This window comes from Artibeus jamaicensis, unplaced genomic scaffold (genome assembly GCF_021234435.1).
Source record: "Artibeus jamaicensis isolate MK-2021 breed Jamaican fruit bat unplaced genomic scaffold, CSHL_Jam_final scaffold_1964, whole genome shotgun sequence".
Classification (NCBI taxonomy): domain Eukaryota; kingdom Metazoa; phylum Chordata; class Mammalia; order Chiroptera; family Phyllostomidae; genus Artibeus; species Artibeus jamaicensis.
In genome coordinates, this window is record NW_026522030.1 from 24,828,743 (window position 1) to 24,853,520 (window position 24,778).

The window sequence follows — 24,778 nt, forward strand, 5'->3', positions numbered from 1 at the left end:
GAGAGATGTGTCTGAGGCCTGTGGAAAATCCTCAGGTGTCTACTTTTTTTGTATTGTTGAGTAACTCATATCCCAACTTAAAATCAAACAACAAGAATGCAGAGATACATTACATCTGCACAAACAGCATTTGATAAGGCTCTAGTAATGGAAACTGACTAGTAAAACTGGCAACAGAAGTTGTTAATTTCCACTTTTTCTTTTAGTCCTCAGGGACCCTGATCTAGACATCGGACTGTAACATTCTGACACAGAAGCTAAACTTGTCTGTAGTTTGCATGGCAAAATAGCATCTACAATTATAAGTATTTTACTGTACATGAGATAGTTTTTCAGGAAACCATGTTTTTGAACACCAGCCAGCTATAAGGCATAAGGCATTATGCTAGTGCTGCAGTATTCCTTCATACACAAAGACATTATCCACATTGGAGTGAATGAAGATTCTTAGGTAGGTGTCTGCCTCTCTTGCATCACTTCTGTCTCAAATCAAAAACTACCTCCTCAAGGCCTTCTCTAACCAGCTAATATTGTACCCCCTATACTGCTCTTTATTATATCATCCCATTTCATTGCTTATCACTACTTGAAATTATCTTGTTCATTCATTTGCTTAGTTTTTTCTTTCCTCCTCCCAAGAATGGAATCACCCCAAGGACAAGGACTGTACCCAAGGACTGTACCCACTACTATATGCCCCAGTGCCTAGAGCACTGCCTGCTGAGCACATATCAAGTCTGTTAAACAAATTAATTAATTGAGAAGTGTCAAACGTATAGTCAGCAAAATTAATACATAAGAAGCTAAGGGAGTCTCAATGTTTTATTGAGGTATTTGTACTAGTATACCAATACACAAAAATAATTAACTAGTGATTATTTATAGACTGCAATATAAGCATCAGATAACCCCAGATTTCATTATTCAAGATATTTTGTCAGCTCCTCAGATAGCTTTATTGCATTGGGTAGATAGATTTGGAAAAAATACCAATATTTGTATGCAAATCCAGCACTCTCCCTGCCTATTTCTTAGAAATTTATGGGCTATCTAAGGATAGGGAGACCAGACGGAAAATATGTGACTTGAATGAGAGTTGCTTCAGTTGGAGGCAATTTTTATCCTTATTCGACAGAAGTTATATACTCATGTTACTCTCTAAATGAAATTCTCATCTCTTCAAGCCTCGTATCTTTGGAAGAGCAATCCAAATGACTGACACAAATGTACATGCCTTAGAATATTGAAACCATTCCCTGGTAAAAGTCAATGTTTTATTTTCAGTAATTCATCTAAAAGTTTCTCTTTTTTGCATGCATTGTAAATGTTAGTATATGTGATAAACTGGGTTGTCAAAAATATTTCTCTGTTTTCACAACACCTCAATAACTAAGAAAAAATAAGGAAAAATATTGTTGTCTGTATTATATAGCTAGTTCTTGTAGAATAATTATCAAAGATAAAAAGGATAATGCACATCAACATAATCAATGCACCTTTCCTTAGTTTACTCATTAGTTTCAGCCTCTCTTCACTAAATCTATTCCTTGATGGCCAACAAAATACAGTCATTGGCTTATGTTTTACCATTTGTTAAAATTAGGTTAGGTTGATTCCCACTTAGAAAAGTACATGGGTGTCCTTCCCTTCTGGTAGACTTTCCATCACAAGCTTCCAAAAGAAAAGACCATCTTTTTCTCAAGCATCATATCTGCATAACTAGTGATAGCCTATTATACTCATCTCAGGTCTCTGCTTAGAATTGAAGAACTATATTACCAGTCTTTTGGACAGGGACTTGGGAAACGATAACTAAAGATCTAACTTTTGTGTCACTGGAGTCTTGGAAGGAGAGGAAGGGTGGGCCTGAAAAAGTATTCAAAGCAATAATGGCTGGATATTTCCCAAATTTGACAAGGCATATCAACCTATATATTCAAGAATCTGCGTGAACCTCAAACAGGATAAACCTAAAGCAATCCATGCCAACACATCAGGATCTAAATAACATTTATAGAATACTCCACCAAACAGAATGCATATTATTTTCAGGTGTCCATGGAAAATATATCAAAATAGACTATATCTTGAACTAACAACTACTAACATAAACAATTTTAAGAGAATTGGAATCACACAATGTTTTCCTTGACCAGAATGAAATCAAACTATAAATGAGTAACAGAAAAGTTTCCAAATGCCTGGAAATTAAATAACACATTTCTAAATAATCCATGGGTAAAATTTCAAAAAATTATTTTATTTTTTCACATTTTCTTGATTTTTTCCTCTTATTTTTGTTAATTGTTCAAGTACAGTTGTCTTCATTTTTTCTCCACTACACCGCCCCCAGCCCCACCCATCCCCACTTCCCACTCTTGATCCTATCCCTCTTTTGCTTTGTCCATGTGTCCTTTATACATGTTCCTTGACAACCCTTCCCCCTTTTCCCCTGTTATTTGCTCCCACCTCCCCTCTGCTTACTGTCAGTTTGTTCTTTATTTCCATGTCTGTGGTTATATTTTGCTCGCTTGATTGTTCTGTTGATTAGGTTCCACTTACAGGTGAAATCATATGACATTTGTCTTTCACCATTTGGCTTATTTCACTTAGCATAATGTTCTCCAGATCCCTCCACACTGTTGCAAAGGGTAGGAGTTTCTTCTTTCTTTCTGCTGTGTAGCATTCCATTGTGTAAATGTAACACAGTTTTTTTATCCACTCATTTACTGATGGACACTTAAGCTGTTTCCAGCACTTAGCTATTGTAAACTGTGCTGCTATGAAAATTGGGGTGCATAGGTTCTTTTGAATTGGTATTTCAGGATTCTTAGGATGTAATAACAGAAGTGGAATTTGCCAGGTCAAAAGGCAGTTTCATTTGCAGTTTTCTGAGGGAATTCCGTACTGTTTTCCACAGTGGCTGCACAAGTGTGCATTCCTACCAAAAGTGCACTAGGGTTCCCTTTTCTCCACAACCTCAGCGGCACTTGTTGTTTGTTGATTTGTTTATGATGGCCATTCTGACTGGTGTGAAGTGGTATCTCATTGTGGTTTTAATTTGCATCTCTCTGATGGCTAGTAACTCTGAGCATCCTTTCATATGTCTCTGGGCCATCTTTATATCCTTCATGGAGAAGTGTCTGTTCAAGTCCTTTGCCCATTTTTTAATTGGGTCGTTTGTCTTCCTGGAGTGGAGTCATGTGAGTTCTTTATATATTTTTGAGATCAAACCCTTGTCCAAGGTATTCTTTGCAAATATATTTTGCCATATAGTTGATTCCCTTTTCATTTTGCTCATATTTCCTTTAGCTGTGCACAAGCTTTTTATTTTGATGAAGTCCCATTTGTTTATTTATTTCTTTTCTTCATATCTCGTGCTCTAGGGGACATATCAGTGAAAATATTGTGGAATATCTGAGATTTTCCTCCCTTTGTTCTTCTCTAGGACTTTCATGGTGTCGTGACTTGTTATTAAGTCTTTTATCCATCTTGAGTTTATTTTTGTGGATGGTGTAAATTGGTGGTCAAGTTTCTTTTTTTTTTTTTTTTTTTTGCATGTAGCTGCCCATGTTTCTCAACACCATTTGAGGAAGAGACTATTTTTTACTCCACTTTATGCTTCTGCCACCTTCAGAAGAAATTTTAAAATGAAGTGAACTGAGTGAACAGGGCAACACCCAAGTCTGTGGACATAGTTAAAGCAGTGCCAACAGCAAATGTACAGCACTAAATATATCCATTAGAATAGAAATCTCAAATCAACAATCTAAGCTCCCAGGAATACAGAAGTAGTGCAAAAGAAATCAAAGAAAGCGTAAGGAAAAGTAATAAAGATAATCAGGAATCAATAAAATTGAAAAACAAAAAAATAATTATGAAAATAAAGGAAATAAAGAGCTAGTACTTTGAAAAGATCAGTAAAATTGATGAATTACCCATATTAGAAATGAAGCAGAGGATATCCCTACAGACCCTGCAGACAGCAAAAAGAATACTACACCCCTAAGGTTGGGAACAAGCAAGAATGTCTGCTTTCGTTGTTCTTAACATAGTGCTGGAATTTTTAGCCAGTGTAATAAGAAGATAAAAGGCATACAGTTTGGAATGGAAAAAAAAAACTGTCCTTATTTGCAGATGAGATAATTGTCTATGTTGAAAGTTCAAAAGGCTATACAAAAACACTCCCAGAACTAACAAATACATTCAGGAAGGTATAAAATGCAAAATAAATATACAAAAATCAATTTTATTTCTATATACCAGCAGTAAACATAGGCTCCAAAATTTAAAACATAGTATCTTTTTAAATTGCTCCAAAAACAGAGAGAAATGCATAGCTGTGGATCTAATAAGAATGTACAGGACTTGTATACTGAAAACTATACAATGCTAATGAAAGAAACCAAGGAAGATATATACAAATTGAGAGGCATACTATGTTCATGGATTGGAAGAGTCAACATTATACATGTGCCAATTCTTCCAGGGCTTAGTGCAAAGATTTCAAAGTCCCTCAGCAAAACATTGTAATGAGCACTCAAAGCTTTTTCCCACACTCTGACTTGGTTCGTTTATGTGTTTATTTCTTTTGAGGGAAAGAAGTAGAGATTAGTTCTGAATCAGCTTTGGGTTGCTTGGATAGGGTTTAGAAAAGAAAAAGATCTGTGCCTGTGTGCTGTTTCACCAGCAGTTGAAATTGGACAAGAGAGAATGCATTCCCACAGATGTTCTGAGTGTCCAGTGAATTGGGTTTTCATTTGGCCATTCGTCCTCCAGGGGGCACCAGGCCCTGTTACTGAAGAAGCTATCAAAGGAGCAAAGAAGCTCCTTTGCTCTGGTTGTGTGTCTGGGTGTCTCTCTATGTTCTCAGTTCACCAATAGTGGAAGCAAACTCACCCTTCCAGAACCAGCTCTTAGGAAGAAAAATACTTGCCTAACTTCTAACCTGAATGACTCTCATACCTAGAAAATAGCTTCCCAAATAACTGTAATTATGCGTGGTTTTCTGAGGTGATATAGCAGGAACTGCTAGCTGTTTATAGATACAGCCCTGTATACTTAGAAGACAGATGGAGATCTGTTCAGAGAAATTTCATTGTTGTGCAAACATCACAGAGGGCACTTACAAAAACCTAGGTGATGCAGCCCACTGCACACCCAGGCCACGTGGTACAGCCTGTTGCTCCTGAGCTACAAACCCATGCTGCACCTTACTGTACTGAATAACATGGGCAACTGTTACACATGGTAAATATTTGTGTATCTAAACATAGACAAGATACAATAAAAATATGGTATAAAAGATAAAAAATGCCTCCCCTGTATGGGGCACTTACCATGCAGGGCACTTGCAGGACTGGAAGTTGCTCTGGGAGAGTCCGTGAGTGAGTGGCGAGTGAATGTGAGGGCCTAGGACGTTACTGTACCCTGCTGTAGACTTTATAAACACTGAATCCTTAAGCAACACTAAATTTATAAAAACATTTTTTGGTTTTCAGTAATAAATTAACCTTAGCTTACTGTAAGTTTTTACTGTACACATTTTTAAATTAAAAAAAAAAATTCGACTTATCACAATAGCTTAAAACACAAACACATTGCACAGCTTTACAAAAATATTTTCTTTTTAAAATATTTTTATTCTGAAAGCTTTTTTAAATTTTATCTTTACTTTTTAAACTTTTTTTTTTGGTTAAAAACTAAGACACAAACACATGATAGCTGAGGCCTACACAGGGTCACTGTCTTCCACCTCCACATCTCGTCCCACTGGAAGGTCCTCAGGGGCAGTAACACTGGGGAGCTGTCATCTCCTATGGTAACTGCCGACTTCCAGAACTCCTCCTGAAGGACCTGGCTGCGGCTCTTCTTCTTCTTTATTTTTCTATTTTGTGGTTTTTTTATTGTATTTTTTCCCATGACTATTTATTCTCTTCTACCTCTACCTACTCCACCCCACCCCCACCCCCACACTTATGTCCAGGTCCATGAATCCTTTTCCTTTTTAGCTTGATGCCTCCACCCCACAACACCTCGCCCTGTCCCCCCAGAGCTGTCAGCCTGCTCTCCATCTATAAGTCTGTCCCCATTTTCCTTTTTTGTTTAGTTTGTTCACTAGATTCTATATATGAGTGAAATCATATAATATTTGCTTTCTCTGAATGTCTTATTTCACTTAGCGTAATGTTCTCCAGGTTCATCCATGCTGTTGCAAAAGGTGAAATTTTCTTCTTCTTCTTCTTCTTTTTTTCAACATCAAGTAGTATTCCATTGTGTAAATGCCCCATAGTTGTTTTATTCACTCATCTACTGATGGACACTTGGGCTGCTTCCAAATCTTACCCATTGTAAATAACGCTGCAATGAAAATAGTGGTGCTTATATTCTTTTGACTTAGTGTTTTGAGTTCCTTTGGATATATTCCTAGAAGTGGGATTGCCAGGTTGAAAGGCAGATCCATTTTTAATTTTTGAGGTACCTCTGTACTACTTTCCACAGCGGCTGCACCAGTCTGCATTCTCACCAACATTGCCAAAGGGTTCTCCTTTCTCCACATCCTCACCAGCACTTGTTTGCTGATATGTTGATGATAGCCATTCTGACAGGTGTGAAGTGATATCGCTTTGTGGTTTTAATTTGCATCACTTTTTTTCAGAAATATGTCCACGGTGGTTTGCTTTCTTTGTTTCTTTCTTTTTTTCATCATATATTTGCTTGTAAGCAGATAATGCGCAATGAACATTCCTCTCTGTTAATGAGAACCTTTTGGTTTAGTAGTCCTGGCTATCAGAGGGACTCTCACTGTATCCCAGTGTTTGTGTTCAAGTAATCCTGATTTTATTTAGCAATGCTGCATTCACATAACTTTTATTATTACACTTATTGCTATAATTTTCTATTTTACTATTACTTATTGTTGTTAATCTCTTACTGTGTCTAATTTGTTCAACTTTATCAAAGGTATTTGTGTGTAGGAAAAAACATGGTATATGCAGGGTTCTGTACCATCTGCGATTTTGGGCGTCCACTGGCAATCTTGAAACATGTCCCCCACCGGTAAGGAAGGAGTACTGTACATATGAAATATTTAATTAGCAACTTGAAGAAGTTTAAAGAGGATTTTTAACTAAACTCAGTCTTGTTCTTTTGTATTAGAACCTACTTCCACGTATGAAATAATTCTACGGCACCTATTTTTTAAAAAGTGTCATTACCAAAAGAGGACTGGAGTGTGGCAGCTTTCTGTGGGCTAAAAACTAACCTTGAAAATATTTTTTTAAATGTGTGTGTTATAGATACCATTAGCTTTATAACATTTATGACATAATTATAGATGTACTGAAAATGAAGTCTTTAGCTGTCTTAAAGGTTAAATACTTCATCCAAAGAACTCTGGACTTGTTTCAGCTGAATCATCTTTATTCCTCAAAATCTAAGAACATTTTCTTCTACTGTTGAAAGAGGTTTTCAGCCAAAGGTCACTGCTTTCATTTCCGGTTTTTCAAGTGCTTTTGGATTAATTACTTAGTTTTGTGAAGTACCCAACTTTTGAGATACTATTCCCATTCTATTAGTAATCTATTTTAAGCCAACATTTTTCAAGGTGATTGCTCCTTGATTCAAGGAGCAGTCACCAAGTATTTTTCTATGAGTTGCTGTGCTTAGGGGGAAAAAAAGAAAATCCCATGCCTTTGCCTTCATAGTAAATAACTATAGTGCACGAAATACACGCAACATACATTAAAATGTTAGCATCATGCTGCAGTCATCTAAGGCTGCTGTAACAAAACATTGTCTACTGTGTGGCTTATCAACCACAGAAATGCACTTCTCATAGTTTTGAAGGTTGGTCCCAGGTCAGGGTGAAGGCATGGACAGATTCTAGTGAGGGCTACCTTCTGGGTGGCAGGTGGCTGGCTGACTTATTGCATCCTCACATGGCTGATAAAGAGGCAAGCTAACTGTCTGGCCTCTTCTATAAAGGCACCAATTCCATTCATGAGGCCTCCACCCTCGTAACTTAATTATCTCCCATAGGTTCCCCTCCTCCAAATACCATTACATTTGGGAATTAGATTTTAAGATATTGATGTTGTGGGGGACCCAGTCATTCAGTCCATAGCATGTGAGAGTTGGATTCTTAAGAATAGTTTGTTCTGATCAGGGAACTATCTGGAAAGACTTCAGGGAGGAGGGTGAATTTGACCTGGACACTGAAGAATAATAGGAGTGGTAAGTCTGGATTCTCAAGCAGTAAAATCAGGTGTATAAAAATGTAACTATTTTATTTTCCCAAAACTGAACTTAATTTTTGTCTCCAAGTCCCTGTTTCTGCCTGATATTAGAAAATTAAATCTAGACACTTTCCAGATAAACTCAACTGAATGTAGAGATTTCTTAGGAATTTCAGTTGCGGTTCAGTCAAACAAGTCTTGCTGGTCTAGGTGTAGTCAGCGGACCGGCAGCACAGATCCTCTAATTGCTTCTTTGGAAGCAGACTCTTTGTCCCAACCCCAGATCTCCAGATTCACAATGAAGGTCCTATCATATTCCTTGAATGAGAATCAGCAATTTGACGAGATTCCTGGGTGACCTGTACACACATTAAAATTTGAGAGGTCCAGAGATACAACCTCTGTCTCTCCCTGCCTTTTACGTGCATTGTCAAGGTCAACTCCTGAACCTCCTCATGTTGCCAACCAATGTGCCTCTCAGACCACTGAGCCCTCCACTGTGGTTCACCTCAGCTGAGATGAAAGCTCATCTCCATCTGATCTCTAGCCTCACCTTCTCTGCTGTACTGTGGTTTTTCCTTGTCCTGGCTGCAAGGTGTTTCAGGATCTCCTGCATCTCTCTCTTCACTGATCTCATATTTCTCTGGCTTTTTGAAAATCGGTCCATTTCCCTGGAAATGTTCTGACTTGTTTGATCTTTGTGGAAACCTCTCAGCCCAGGCACCTGATGTTCAGTTAGTCAATTATCAGAGGTGAGAGCTAGTCTTCTTGTAGTTGGGGGTCAAACGGGATAGGTTGTGTTTAACTGTACATTGCTGAGTTCATAAGAGACAGTAAATACTGGGCGAAAGGCAAATCTAAAAGAACTGAGTATGAAGTCACAAATTCTTTAACAGTTTCCTTGTCAATTCAGGCTCTACTGATCTAGAATACGTGAGAGTCCATACAAGGCCTGGGATGATGGTTATTTATGTGCAAGGCATCCTTACTCCTACACAGTGTTCTTTCTAGCTTCAAGATTATCTGTCCATCCTCCTAATGAATTTATAGTTACTGAGTGGCCAATATATGTCAGACATTGAGCTAAGAGTTAGGATTGAAAAGATGATAGTCCCCGCCTTCAAGAAGATTAGGAAAAGAAATGTAACATTAGTTATGCATAAGGGAAATGACAGGAGCAGACTATAGGAGCATAGGTTACCCTCTCGGCGGTGGGGAAGAGAATAGGCAAGCTTGTAATCCTAATAAAACTACAAAGAATGTTAGGCATATGTTAATAAATAAATTGCTTTCATACAATGTTCAAATCTAGTTACATACATTGTCATACATTTCATTATTGTCATATCATTATTGTTAGATAAAAGTAATTCTTGTGTAAGTTAACAAGAAGTTTATAAGTCAGTGCAAACTTGAGCATTAATTTCCTAACTCTTCATATGTGAAAGATATAGAACTATTTTTTAAATTATCTAATTCAGAGTTTTTCTTATTTCAGATTGGTCTTCCAGATGGGTATGATTTTATTGCTAATGCAATAAAATAACATAGAGAATAAAAAAAAACACAGAGAAGACAATCAGATGCTAAGACATAATGACTGGATTCTTTTACCTAAAAGAGTAAGGCTATTAGTGACATACTTTTGTTTTCTAGAATAAGAGTATGCATAAAAAACGACAGCCTCGAACTAAGTGAAGTTTTACCATACGACCCAACAATCACGCTACTAGGAACTTACCCATTTAAGTCACACAAAAACAGCCATGCTATGTCCATACAATGGAATATTACTCAGCAATAATAAGAAATGAGCTACTACTGAGGCACAACAAGGCATGCACATTAGTAAATGGAAGAAGCCAGTCTGAAAAGGCCACCTATTGTATGAGTCCAACTGTATGACATTCTGGGAAAGGAAAAACTGTAGAGATAGTAGTAACAAGATCGGTTGTTTCCAGGTGTTCAGGGAGAGGGTAGGAGCACAGGGGATTTTTAGAACAGAGAAACCACTCATGATACTGTGGTGGTAAAACATTACGCATTTGTCAAAACCTCCAGAACCCACAACATGAAGAATGAATTGTAATGTATGTAAATTTAAAGGCCAATTTGAGCCTTGGCCTGTGTGGCTCAGTTGGTTGGGTGTCATATCCAGTGGACCAAAAGTTTGCAGGTTCAATTCCTGGTCAGGGCACCTGCCTAGGTTTCAGGTTCTATCTCAGGTTGGGGCTTATATAGGAAGCAAGTGATGTATATTTTTCTCTCACATCATTGTTTCTCTCCTTCTCTATCTCCCTCCTTTTCCCTCTCTCTGAAATCAGTAAATATGCCCTTGGGTGAGGATTTAAAAAAAATGGAAGTCAGGGGATACCAGGGGAAAATGCAGACCCTGACAAAAGACTCTAACTGGGTTACAAATGTGTGGAACGACCTTACTGAAGGGAGTTGGGATGGGAGGGCAGTTGTTGACCTAAATAACTTTGGAAATGAATGGTGTCTGTAAAACAAAAGGTAAAGAAAAAAAAAACCATGTAGTACTGTACTCTAGATGATAAAATTGTTTCCTTTGGGAAATTGGGAATTCTGATACTGCCATACATGAATATTGGACTTGAAAAGTAAACTAAATTGATGACAGATGTGAGAGCCAGATTTTTTTTACTATTACAGTGAGAATTTTAAAGGTCAGCAAGGGTAGGAGGCTAGAGGCTGGAATGAGTCACATGGTAATAAATTAGAGTTGGAGACCTCAGTCAGAACTCACATAAAAAACCCCATTTAGCTTAATGTGAATACAGATGATTACATTTAGAAATATTCACATGTGTATGTATATACTCAGGTGTTTTAGTTTGCTGTGGCTGTATAACAAATGACCACAAACTGGGTTGCTTAACGCCAGTGAAATCCTGGAGGCTAGAAGTCTAAAACCAATATGTCACTCTGGTTGGGTGGCACTCTGTCTGGAGGCTCCACGAGAGAGTTCCTTCATTGCTTTTTCCAGCTTCTGATGGCTTCAGGCATTTCTTGGCTTGTGGTTGCATGTAGAGTAAACGGAGGCAGGCTGGCTTCCTCACCCAGGTGTCTGGGTAACTAAGGGAAGCAGTTTCCCATACCCTTGAGAAGGGGCCTGGTGAGTAGTGTTCTCAGAGCCTTGAGACCCGGTCTGATAAACTGTTCCCATAGCCTTGAGTGGGCCCTCATGCAAAGTATGAAGCCCTGCTGCGTATGATCTGTTGGTACCCTGCTGGCCTTGTCTGTGTTCTAGTATTTATGGGGGTAGGGACTCCTCGCTGGGTGCCAGAACAGGTGCCACGCTGGGGGATGAAAGACATGCAATGTGCTACATTGGGGGACAGGTGACATACAGAGATATGCAGGGGGAACACAGCTTGCAACTGATGCACCTGTGAATAAAGGCATGTCAAGCATCCCCGTGGCTCTGTGAGTATTCTTCCTTCTGCCTGAATACCACGAACCTGTCAGGCCTTGAATGCTCCCAACACATTGCGTCACTCCAATCTCTGCCCTCACTGTCACATCATGTCCTTTTCTTTCCTCTTTGTGTCTCTTTTATAAGGATACATTGTGTCTCTTTTATAAGGATACATGTTAATGAGTTTAGGTGGATCCTCCTCATTACAAGTAATCATTTCCCCAAATAATGTACATTCACAGGTTCCAGGGATTTGAGGTAGATATCCTTTGGAGGTAATTTTTGGTATTTTTAAGGTCCTACATCCAGACAGTGCCTGGATTTAACCTACAGGGTATAGTTTGCTGTCCCCCGAGGTAGTACTTATTCAAAGGGTATTTTGAATAAGTTACGGGTATTTATTCAAAAGTTATTTACTAGTATTGTAATAGCATTAGTATTATCATCTATTTCTTTTATGTTTGTAGCAGCCAGAAAGTGAGTGTTTATAAGATACGCGACTTAGAGTTATAATTTCAATTGTATATTTGCTATGACCTCCTTCAAAAACACCAAAATCATACCTTCCTATCTGCAGTCCCCAAATTTCACAATGACATACCTTTGCATCCTTAACTTTCAGAGGGTGACAACAATGAAAAAAGTCATTTTGCTTTTTCTTTACTTTCTTTCCTAATTATGAGGCTTTAGAAATAAGATATAAACGAAAAATTTTTCTGTGAGGTTTACATTTTTATAGAGCGTTTGCGAAATGGTTTCAAGCAGCTTTGTTTCAGAGGCTCTCCGGAGACCCCCGTCCCAAACCTCGGAGAGGAAACAGCCGCTGCTGTGTGGAGAAATGACCTCAGCCTCTCTGAGGGCAGGTTTGCCTGGTTTTTCCTTAGGCTCCATTCACAGTGGAGACATTCTCTGTTGGAGGGAGCCGTTGTGTACGGCCTTGTTGCTATTGCCCTGCACGGACCTGTTGCAGAATGATGGGTATGGGTTTAGAGAGCCGTGGGTATCGTCCTGAAGTCGGAAGGCTGTTTTTCAGCAATCAATCTGCAGATAAAGAAGCAGAAGCATTTTAATGTGTTTGCAAACTCTGGTTCAAAGCCTTACATTTGATGAAGCTTCCTGGAAAATATAAATTCTGTGCAAAATATGGCTGTTTTCAATGAACAAAAATGCTGGGGGTTTGTTAAAATAGCTTTTTAAAGGTCCACTTGATTCTAGCTTCTAGAGGCAGGCACTGGGTCTTGTCTTTTGTCATATCCCCACCTGCCCAGCACCCAGTAACCACGTTCCAAAACATACGTACTGCATTGTGGAAGTGAATAACAAATTCATATTCATTTAATTTCGCTATTGGAATAGAACCAAGTATGAATAGAGGGGCCTGAGCCAAATAACAGTTGGAAAGAAAGCTTAGCTAACCTATGGCTCTTCCTTCATTTTTCAGAAGGTTTACTCTGATATACTGGCATGAATACCACTGTTTGATGGTGTGGATGCCAAAAGTAAAAATTGCTTGAGTCTTTGTAATTTTCAGGGGAGGAGAACCACCACATCCCACTTGAGAACAGGTCCATACCTTTCCCTCTGCAAGCCCCTGACACAAAGCATTCATGAACCAGTGAAGACTTCTCTAAACTATGAAGCTCTAAATAAATGTAAGACTTAACGAAATTTATCTGATTAGCAACAGGATGATTTATTTTATTTAAAATTACTTAACTGATTTAAAATTAACAATATAATGGAAAGACAAAGCATTAAATTAGAAAATAGTGTGTTACGTATAGAATAGAGTTAGCAGTTAGAGTTCTTCATATATATTTTGTTAATATATTTAATTTTGGAATCATGTACATCTTTTCCATAATCATAATATAAAATTGAATATAAAATTGAAATGTAAACAAATGGGCTTAAAAACAGTTCTAATTGATGGTATTACTTCACACAGTTATGTCTTTAAAATACAGTCATTTGACTGCATATATCTAGAGATATATACCCTCAAGACAAAAAAAACTATAAAATAATTCTAAGCTATTCTTAGCAATCATACTGTCGGAGGTTGTGGTAGAGGAGGAGGAGGGCCACGCAGATCCCCCTCAGGGAAGGGTTAGGGTTAGTGAACAGCCTCAGGCTATCAGCTCCTGCAGGCCTGACCTCAAGTTCACAGCCACCTTGCCTGAGGCATGCCTCTCCTGGTGCAGCCCACATCTGGTGACCAAGTAGGAAAGGAATGTAAGGGTTTGGCCAGTTCCACACAACATGCAGCATTAGTGGTGGGAAAAATTCGTTCTGGTATTCATTCCCTGCTGGGCTGGCCAAAGTTTTGAAGGACCTGAGCACATTGCATTACATTTATCTGGCTTCTGCCAAGTTCTGCTTCCTCCTCCTTCCTTTCTCATGTATCCTAAGCTCTGTCTCATTGTGTACTTCCAGAGAACCCAGCCTGTGACAGAGAACCTGTGCCTGAGACCTTAATATATGTACTTTGAGATAGAACAAGGGAGTAATCACATGTATGTTTAAAATCAGAATTTGTGGAAGATGAGAAAGAAGTGTCGGTGGAGGATCAAGGCTTAAGTAAAAACCCTGTAAGTTAGGATTTCAGTTCAAAGTGTTAATATCAACATGTGATATGTTTTATCTTTAAAATACATATATTTGTATCAGTCAGATTTTGCTGCTTAAAAAACCACCCTAAAGTTAATGGTTTAAATGATAACCATTTGTATTTCTCAAGATTCTGTGGTTTAGCTGGGTGGTTCTTCAGGTTTGTGCTGGCTAGTTCCCAAATGCATTTTGCAGAACATACCTCACATTTTTGGAGTTTTAGCTGGGACAGCTTGGATGGTGGGTACCTGTCTCAATGTGGCCTTTTGTCCTCAAGGAAGCTAACCTGCGCTTCTTCCCAGCAGTACAGCGAGCAAGCCCCTATGGCACATGTGCTTTTTAAGTCTCTGCTTTTGCCACCTTTGCTGTTGTCCATTAGCCAAGGCCAAGCCCAGATTCTATGGTCAGAGAAATAGATTTCATCTTTTGATGGGAATAGTGTCAAAGTCACATTGCAAAAACAATGTTGCATACAGGAAAGAGTGCTAGGACTCCTTGGAAAAATAGCTGATTCCAGGTTTGGGACAGGAGAAGTAAAAGATGAGGTTGGAATATCTTATAATACCAGACAACAAGAAAGCTGTCAAAGATGACTATGGTTGTATCAAATGGACTTGGTACAGACTTGAATAGACTTCCACTGGCCTGTGAAGACATTTGACCTTTCGTATAGATAATAATTACAAGGTATTAAATATCTCAAATGTTTAAAATCCATATATTTATAATGACACTAAAGAAAAAATAATGGTGGTCATTTTTGGAGGACTTTAGGGAATTAACTCATTATTTAAAAAATATACATTTATATATTTTTATATGTTTTATATATATTTATGTGTGTATAGATACCGTATACCAAGAAAAATGAATAGGGAATTTTGTGGGTGGAAACGGCAGACTCTGGGACTCCAGCTGCCCTAAGGGCCCAGGGGTTCAACCAGGTGACTGTCAGCTTGCTCACAGGCCATTCCTATCAAATTAATGTCACTTAACACACTTGTTCAGCATTTACCACCTTAGGGGTTGTTTAGCCCAGCCCTTCAGTTTGCTTGTTTTCTAGTCCTTCACTCAGGGAAGAGAGAACCAAGGTCCAGAGAGGTACCGAGACTTACCCAAGGCACTTGCTGAATGACAATTTCTCCCACAGACTCCAGGTAGAGATGGCCCCTCTTCATGTGTATGATAAGCTTCTTTCACAGCGTCTCAGTCCAGGGTCCCCAACCTCCTCACCCTCTGTTTACTTCTGGAAAGCCCATTATTCTATTTTTTCCTTCCATTTCTTCCCGAATTCTTGGTGATTTCTATTTATCCTTCGGAGCCCTTTACCTGATTCCTCTTCATCCTTTACCTCCTTTGTCTGACCTTCCTTGGCCACCCCAGGCAACCAGTCACTTCCTCTCCTTTTATGCACCCCTCTCCTTTCACATTTGCTTTATTTAGAAATGATTTACATACAATGAAATGCACTCATTTTTAGTGTGCAGCTCAAGGTTTTATTTTTACAAATCTATATACCTGTTTATCCATTGCCACAATTAATATGTAGAATATTTCTTTTTTATACTTTTTATACCTGTTATTCTATTACCATTGTCCCAATTTTCCCCCTTTGCCCTCCCCACCTGTCCACCCCGAAGTTCTCTCATACTCCTTGCAGTTAGTTGTCCCCCACTCCCCTTGACCTTGCCCTAAGCAATCACTGATCTGCTTTCTGTCACTATGGGTTAGGTTTTTGTTTTCCAGGATTTCATATTAGTGGAATCGAACAATTATACTCTCTTGTCTCTGGCTTATTTTGCTCAGGATAATATTTTTGAGATTTGTCTGTTGTTGTCTGCAACAGTAATTTGCTCCTTTTGTGGCTGTGCAATATTCCAGCATGTGGATAAAACAAAATTTAACCATTCACCTGTTAATGGACATTTTGGTTGTTTCCGGTTTTCTGGCTACTATAAATAAAGCTGCTATGCACCTCCACAGTGTTTTATGTTGCCTTGTACTGTAGAACTTTTCATATTAATTATAAATATAGTTTATATATAGTGCAGAGAGCACTAAAGCCAGAGCTGAGCCCTATTAGTCTATAAGAATGTACTTTTTTCGGACCATAAGATGCACCTAGGTTTTAGAGGAGGAAAATGGGAAAAGAAAATTTGAAGCAAAAAATGCGGTAAAATATTTAGTAACATAAATAACATAATATTTCACCAATGTAAGTACACAGAACTCAACAGTAGCATTAACAACCATTATTCCTCCCAATTTTGTCGGGGGGGGGATGTATATTACAGTGCAAAAAATACAGTATATAAATTGTTCAGTACAGTTTCAGCACATGATAAATACTTAATAAATAATAGCTATTATGGCTGCTCTTCTTTTTTGCTATGTGGCCATGAGTGAGTTACTTACCCTCTCTGAGTTTCCGTTTATTCACATGTAAAATGTCCAGGATTTTGCCCATGATGCTGATGACACACTGTGGGGGTAATCAAGCAATCAGGCGGAGTATTGGAAGGGGTTGCTCTCCCAGTGGCTGGTTAAATAATGGAGGGTATAACTTAACACTTCTTGGGATGGGTATGCTTATGGAAGAATACAGAAGGCAGACTGGACTGTGCCTGTGAAATAAGGATATCCTGTAGAGAGACAGGGGAAGCGAGGGAGGGGTCCGTACAGGGAGCAGCAGTAACGTTTATGGAATATTACATGCACAGATATAAGATGCGGACAGAGGTTTGTTTTTTGTTTGTTTGTCTGTTTGTTTGTTTAGTTTTAGGGATCATATCCAAGATGGGCATAGGTTCTGAAACAAGTGAATTATGATGATCCTCTTAAAATAACTTTGCTTTAGAACCAAGAATATCCACCCAGCCTCAAGGTTACGCAAGACTTCTCCTCCCTCCTCTCCACCCCCAGGTCTTTGCTAATTGAATTAAACCCTTCTTGGCAATAAGGGAGTCTCCCAAAGAGTGACTGGAAGGATCGATTATGCACACATCATGATTTGGCTTTCCAGCTACTCCAGGCTGTAAGCCCAGCTCACACTCCTTTTAGCTTCTGTCTCCTTTCATCTTCCTGTAATGGTTAGTGACACCTGATCCCGTTACAGGCTGTGGCCTTTCCAGGCGTAATCTGTTGACTAACACCCAGGATTGCTGCTAATTCATAGAGGAAGGGGCTAGGTACTGGGCTCCTCTGTCTTCACAGCGTTCTACACTTTTCAGTTTCAGCTGCAGTGCCAAGGGAATTGAAAGCTCTTCGGTGAGAAAAGGGAATGCTGTGGTTCGTTGTCCAGAACTGCGCATGTGTTAGAACCAAGACCAGCAACAGGAAAGAAGAATCATAGAATTAAAGTCTGTCTTCCTCTCCTTCACCTCCTGTTATGGTGGGTCTCCAGTCCCTTTCAAAGCTCACCGTGCCTTACTCTGCCCAGAGCCACCCCCGGCATTCTTCCAGGCTCCAAACCTTCCTCCCGCCCTTTTGTGATAATCTCTCTCCTTTGCAGCACATTCCCTTTTCATTGAACTTATAAATGTCTAAAAATTGTGTTTCTCACTGCTAAGGCATCTCCCACACAGGTTAAATATTTCATAGCTCTCAGTTCCTCTGAGGAATTATAATTTACCTCAAATGAGGGATGCCTACTCCGAGAGCTTCAGGCAACTTGACAGATTGAACCTGACATTGGATATTTTGATAGCTTTTTTGGCACACAGTTATTTTAAGTTTTCTTTGCTTCACATCAGTCACTAATGCTAGGTAACATTGCTGAGGAAATGAATAGAAATACTTTACAATGTTTGGGATTCTGCACAAGGTGGTAATCTTACATGATTGTGTGAAAAACTGAACTAAGGAGCTACTTTATCATCGAAAGCAGAACAGGTCATCCAGCTCCTCAGTATCAAACTAGAACATATTGATAATAAATAGTAAAAAAGCACCACACCAATGATTTGTTCAGATCTAATTCTTTCAGGCCATCCAAACACTGCATTTATTAAAAATTGTCCATCTCATTTCCAGGAAGACACAGTAGCGTGATTCATAACAGTGGAAAGGACCTGTCAGGTATGAAATCATCACTAAGCCAAAGAAATGACTACGATTTGTCAGAAACACTGCTGTGAATAAAGAGTGGGAATTTGCTTGTCTTCTGAACAAGACCAGTAAGGACTGACACATGGCAGGTAGTTTTGCCTTTTATAGAAACCATCCAGAACTGGTTTGTAGATAGATATGTGATTGTGAGAGATTCAGGAAACCCCTAAATTTTATACAGGTGATCGAGATATGTCATCAAGATAGGGGCATCATCAGAGAAAGCTACCGCCTAATCAATGATATTATAACCCAAATATGTGAGCAAATAAAGAAACAGCAGCCCGTGTTCTGCACACAGCACATACATGTGTACACAGCAATGGTCTGCTGGAGTCGGTAGTGCAGGTTTAGAACCTATTGTTAAATAATCAGCAATTTTGCAAGCCATTGTTAAATTCCATTGATAGTCTGAAACCAGTCATGGGGGGAGTCTTTACACCATTGAAATCAGTGTAATTGCTCTAGACCAGAGCTTTTTGTTTTGTCTTGTCTTCAGATAGCTGGTTTACCAATCCACCTGTGTCTAGTGCTATTGAAGGCAGACATTCTATCAGGAAAATGTACATTCCCATCTCTTAGAGAGGGATGTGTTGTGGAACTAGTGAAGTTCATCAGACATTTCCCAGAATGTGGGTTTAGTTAGTATTTCTTCAGTTGCCCTTGTTTCAGATTAATGCTCAATAAACAACCTGTTGCTTATTTGTTTGGTACCAGTAGATGACTTGGTGTTAAATTCCTTGAAGACCTGGTGATTTTAAGGAGCCCTCTTAAGGGACATCTGGGGAGAGAGGAGAAGCATCACATGAAGCTGAGTAGGTCCTTCATATATCCGCAACCAGAGCTACTCCGTTTTCTTTGTTTTACTTATTGGTTATCCACAAAAATACCAAACAGAACAGTTGCTTGGAGAAAGCATACTGCTGCTAAAACAGATGAACAAACAAAACCCCTTGAAAATAATAGACCAGAGCTCTTTGTTCACCAGAAAAGCACATCCATTATTGTCAACAAGTTATTTTTCTGGATATAATTCAGCTACCTGTGAGTTTAGCTAACTTCGAATAGTTTCCCATCAACTGATAAAGTTGGGATGTACTGACTGAAAGTTTAAATCTCTTGACTAACCAGGCTAAAGACCGGGCCCACTGGTGAGGAACTGCCCTTCTGAGATGTTGATCAGGGTGGTCAGCAGGGCCTCCTTTCCGATAGCTCTCTCTGACAGGAAGCAGGTGGGTACCTTTCTCTTTGCTACTGAAAACTGGAAAATGAGTCAACCAGGTGACCTGGGCTCGAGGCATGCAAAGTTTTCGTATTTTAAAATGGCTCCTCTTCTGATTAGTGACTCTGATGTCCCCAATTAATATTTAGAAAATGACACAAGCAAAGAGAAGAAAATGAAAATCAACTTACTCACAATCTAAAGACAGTCACTCTTACTTATGGTGTATATTCTAGCTCTTTATACATACACATATATTCACCCACATACATATACCTTTTTTTTAAAAAGAGGAGTGTTAAAATTTGAGTTCACAAAGTAATGGCACTTGACTGGTTCTCACCATAATTTCCTCATGTGGTACACATGGGTGCAAGTTGATCTGTATAAGAAAGGCCTCTTCTTGAAGGCTCAACCTGAGTCCCAGTTTCTCACCTACCTCCCTGAACAACATGAGCTTCAGCACACGCTCCAGCTTCTCTACAAGCTACTGGACCTTGGGCTCCCCTGCAGTTGCCCAACTACCAGGTCCAGCTGGCCAGCAGTGTGGCCAGCATCTATGCAAGTACTGGGGCCTTGGGCTCCTGGATCTCAGTGTCCTGCTCCACCAGCATATGGGGCAGCTGGGGATCTGGGACCCTGGCTGCAGGGATGCCTGGGGGGTCTGGTGGGCATAGGGGGCATTTAGAGTGAGAAAGAGACTATGCAATGCCTGAATGACCACCTGGCCTCCTACCTAGAGAAGGTGAGAAGCCTGGAGGCTGATAATTGGAAACTGGAGATCAAAATCTGGGAACTCATAGAGAAGAAGGGACCCCAGGTCAGAGACAGGGGACATTATTTCAGGACCATGGAGAACCCGAGGGTTCAGATCTTTGCAAATTCTGTGGACAATGCCCGCATTATTCTGTAGCTTGATGATGCCTGTCTTGCTACTGATGACTTCAGAGTCAAGTGAGGTGGAGCTGGCTATGTGCCAGTCTGTGGAGAATGACATCAATAAGGGCTCTGAAAGGTCAGTGATGACACCAATATCACTCAGCTGCAGCTGGAGACAGAGATCAAGGCTCTCAAGGAAGAGCTGCTCTTCATGATGAAGAACCATGAGGAGGAAGTAAATGGTTTACAAAACCAGACTGCCAATTCTGAGTTGACCAGGGCGTTGAATGCCCCCAAATCTCAGGACCTCAGCAAAATCATGGCAGACATCCAGGCCCAGTATGATGAACTGGCTGAGGAGAACCGAGAGGAGCTGAACAAGTACTGGTCCCATCAGACTGAAGAGAGCACCACAGTGGTCACCTCACAGACCACGGAGATAGGCGCTGTTGAGACAACACTCACAGAACTGAGATGTACCGTTCAGTCATGGAAGATCAACCTGGACTCAGTGAGGAATCCAAAGGTCAGTTTGGAGAACAGCTTGAGGGAGGTGGAGATGCACTATGCCATGCAGATGGAACAACTTGATGGGACCCTACTGCACCTGGAGTCAGAGCTGGCCCAGACCCCAGTAGGGGGGCAGCGCCAGGCCCAGGAGTATGAGGCCCTGCTGAACATCAAGGTCAAGCTGGAGGCTGACATTGCCACCTACCGCAGTCTACTGGACTTCAATCTTGTTGATGCCCTGGACAAGAGCCACTCCTTATAAACCATCCAAAAGATGACAACTTGTGGGATTGTGGATGGCAGCAGAGTGATGTCTGAGATCAAGGACACCAAATTCGGAGGCATTAAAGGCAGCAAAAGTGGGGCATCTTTTGGCAGGGCAGAAGGCTGATAAAAAGTTCATTGAAAGATTTTTTTAAAAAGGCCTCTTCTTTATATAAATTTCTCAATGAAAGCTAATGTAAAAGCGTCATATTTAAAAAACCAACTAGTTATTTTAGTAGGTACTAATAAAGCACACTCTGAAAGCATAATGTGATATTCAGTAAACACAAGTCTTTCTCCCACAGCTATCCAGTTCTTCCCAGAGGCAACCATTGTTACTGGTGCCTTGTTTATTTGTCAGAGAGATTCTGAGCATGTACAAGCATGTCTGTAAAGTGTAACAGCTAATTTAAAGGAAGATTTCTGGTTTATAGATGGAAGTACAGCTGAAACATTTTCAGTCTACTAGAATCTTTTAAAATGTGTTTTGTTGTTGTTTTGTTTTTATGCTTTATTTTTCTTTATGGCCAGAGAAAGCATCTTGTGTACGGTCATTACTGTTATTATAATCACCAGCAAGCATGAATGAAGCCCCTTGGTATGCAGGTTTCTGTAACAGTACTTTCACTTAAGAGAATGAATTCTCCTGATTTTGGGGGGTGACAGTTGGCAAGATGGTAAATGCAGAACAGTGATACCTTTTACATTTCAGAAGTAAAAAATCCATCAATATTTTCAATTTAGAAAGTTAGAAAGAAAAAGAATCCCAGCACAATCATTTAGAGGTAAGTAGGTCACATGTGTTTAGGGAATCAGTGTAGATACAGTAGGTTTCATTATTCATGTATAGCCACCACGGTGGTGGGATTTTAGTTTTCTATCACTACTTTAACATATTACCACAGCCTTAGTGCTTAAAGTAACACATATTTATAATGGTATAGTTCTGTAGGTAAGAAGTCCAAAAAGAACAAAAACAAAAAAATAAAATAGAAGTCTGATGATAGGTCTTATTGGGCTAAGATTACAGTACGAGTCTGATAGGGCTGCATCCCTTGCTGACGGTTGTAGGGGAGAATCCCTTTCCTTCCCTATTTCAGTTTCTAGAGCTGCCCACATTCCCTGGCTCATGACCTCCTGCCTCCTGCCTCCTTTCCCCTTCAAAGCCAGCAATGTTGCATCTCACCGATCCATCTCCTGGAGTTAGGTCTTCCTCTCACCACAGCCAGGAAAGGTTCTCTGTTATTAAGGCTTCATGTGATGAGATTGGTCCCAGATGCTTCAGAATGATCCAGAGTAGTCGTCATATTTCAAGATGCTTAATTTAACCAAGTCTTCAAAGTCTCTTGGCCATGTATGGTAATATATTTACAGGTTCTGAGGATTACAATGTGGACATCTTTGGGGTGGCATTTCTCTGCCTGTCACAGGGATCAAGAGAAATGAATTCCCAAAGGAACGAAGCAATCTTTCTAAAGTGGACACTTGCAGGATTACAGCCCAGTCAGGGGTGAGGCTGAAGGACAACAGTGAAGAAAAATCCTTCCAAAGGGCAGAACTTTGAACAACAGATTTTTGGCTGTCCATATCTAGGATGAGAGATGGCCAGAAGTGTGGATCTACACTGCTTCATGGGCAGTTACTAATTATTGGGCTGGTGGGTTGGGGACTTGAAAGAAACAGGACTACAAGGTCGGTGACAGAGAAGTTTGGGGAAGAGGTGTATGGATGGACCTCTCTGAATGGACACGAACTGTGCAGGTAATTGTGCTTTACATGAAAGCCCATCGGAAGGCATGAACTGGGCTCATGTGGATTTACCACATGAGGTACCACACTGTGCATGGGCTCACTCATGTGGGTTTACTGGTACTAAGGCTGACTTGGCTAACGCTGTTGCTGAGTGCTTAATCTCCCAACAGCAAAGGCCAACACTGAATCCCCTTGGGCAGTTTCTCCAACCCATAGCTTCTGTAGTACACAGTGACCACTGGTACCCAGTGGCCCGTAGCTGGCACCCTTCAGGCAGTTTCACAGTGGAGTGTCTCTGATGAGATACTTCCCCATGAGCAGTTTTCCCCAGCACCCTAGATGATGGGTTTCCAGTAAGTTCCAGAGGACAGATTTCTAGCAAGTTCTGCCAGCACAGCACCCAAGAGACTTCTCTGTCATCCATTTGAGTCACTGCTGTGCTTTCTCCAAAATCTGGATCTTGAACCTGGGGACTAATAACAGATAAAAAAATAAACAAACCCTTTCATTAATTTGACTGATTATTGTCTTGAAATTTCCATCTCATCCTGATGGGAAGAATTGAAGTCTGGTCTAGTCCCCAGAGGAGGAAGGTATTCCCAAATTTCACATCTCCTAAAAAGGGCATAATGTTTCTTCAACAATTCATGAGAATTTATTTCCCCTGTTTAAACCTGAAGCTGAATGCACTAAGATAATTCTGCATGACTTTTCTATGTAACTAAAATCTATAAATTCTTCACATTCGCATAAACTTGTTTTATAAGGCTTGGTGTACAAGGTTGACTGTGACAGAGACAAGGCTGACTGTGACTGAGAGCTTACTGTGTGAATGAGGCTTTCCGAGCCCCCCTTCGTTTCTGGGTAATGCATTCAATTGGTGCGCAGGTTCTGAGGCTGCTCTAGAGCCTGAAGTAGAATAATCAGCCTTTGTAGGTGTTGTGATTTACAACCTGCTTCTACACATACTATAGCTTTTAATAATCTACTCTACAACCTTCAAGGTTAGTTATGATAATTTAAATAATATACGTTCTTCCTGTTAAAATGTTATGTTTTTGTTGTAGAAAATTTAACAAACATCAAGGAATAAAAATGATAAATTTTTAATGACTATTAAGTGATAATCGTTATTCAAACTTTAATGTATATTCTTCCAGTATAGTTTTTAAACCTATAAAGACATTTTTTTTTTTGGTAAAAATGGAATTGTATAGCATATAACCTGCTATTTTACCTGACACTGTATTGTGACTATGTTGTTATGTCACGATTTTAATCCTTTCGGACTAGGCCTTTTTTTAGTTTAATGGGAGCTCCATTTCCTAAGCCCCAGAAGAAGGCCCTGCAATTAGGCGACTGAAATTCGTCCGTGAATGCAGAGAAGGGTCCAGGATTTGTGTGATTTGAAGCTTGTGTGTGCAAGTTTAGAAACTCTCTTCCATTTGTTTTATGTTCAACTTTATTTTGTGTCTGGTTAGGTTGCATGTTTTCTTTTAAAACATTGAAACAATGCAGAATAGAGAAAGTGGCAACACTTACCCCAACCTGTCACCAAGTAATTCTGGTCAACAGAATGGTGTTTTCCTTTCCAGGACTCTGTTCATGAGACTGTACATGTGTAATGTTTCCTACAATACTGATTTAAAAAATTCAAATGGGATCATACAATCCATACAAACAACTTGTTTTTCTAATTTAATAATACTATATTAGACATTGAATAGTATTTCTTGAATGTGAGAAAATGAATTCAGT

At 39.6% G+C, this 24,778-nt stretch overlaps 1 protein-coding gene and 1 pseudogene across 2 annotated transcripts in view; both read left to right on the plus strand.

Moving 5' to 3' along the window:
* Positions 1-24,778, plus strand: part of AGTPBP1 (ATP/GTP binding carboxypeptidase 1) — a 210,445-nt gene that overhangs the window by 29,580 nt on the left and 156,087 nt on the right. The gene's annotated exons all lie outside the window — the stretch shown is intronic.
* LOC119060015 (keratin, type I cytoskeletal 18-like) lies at positions 19,626-23,524 on the plus strand (annotated as a pseudogene).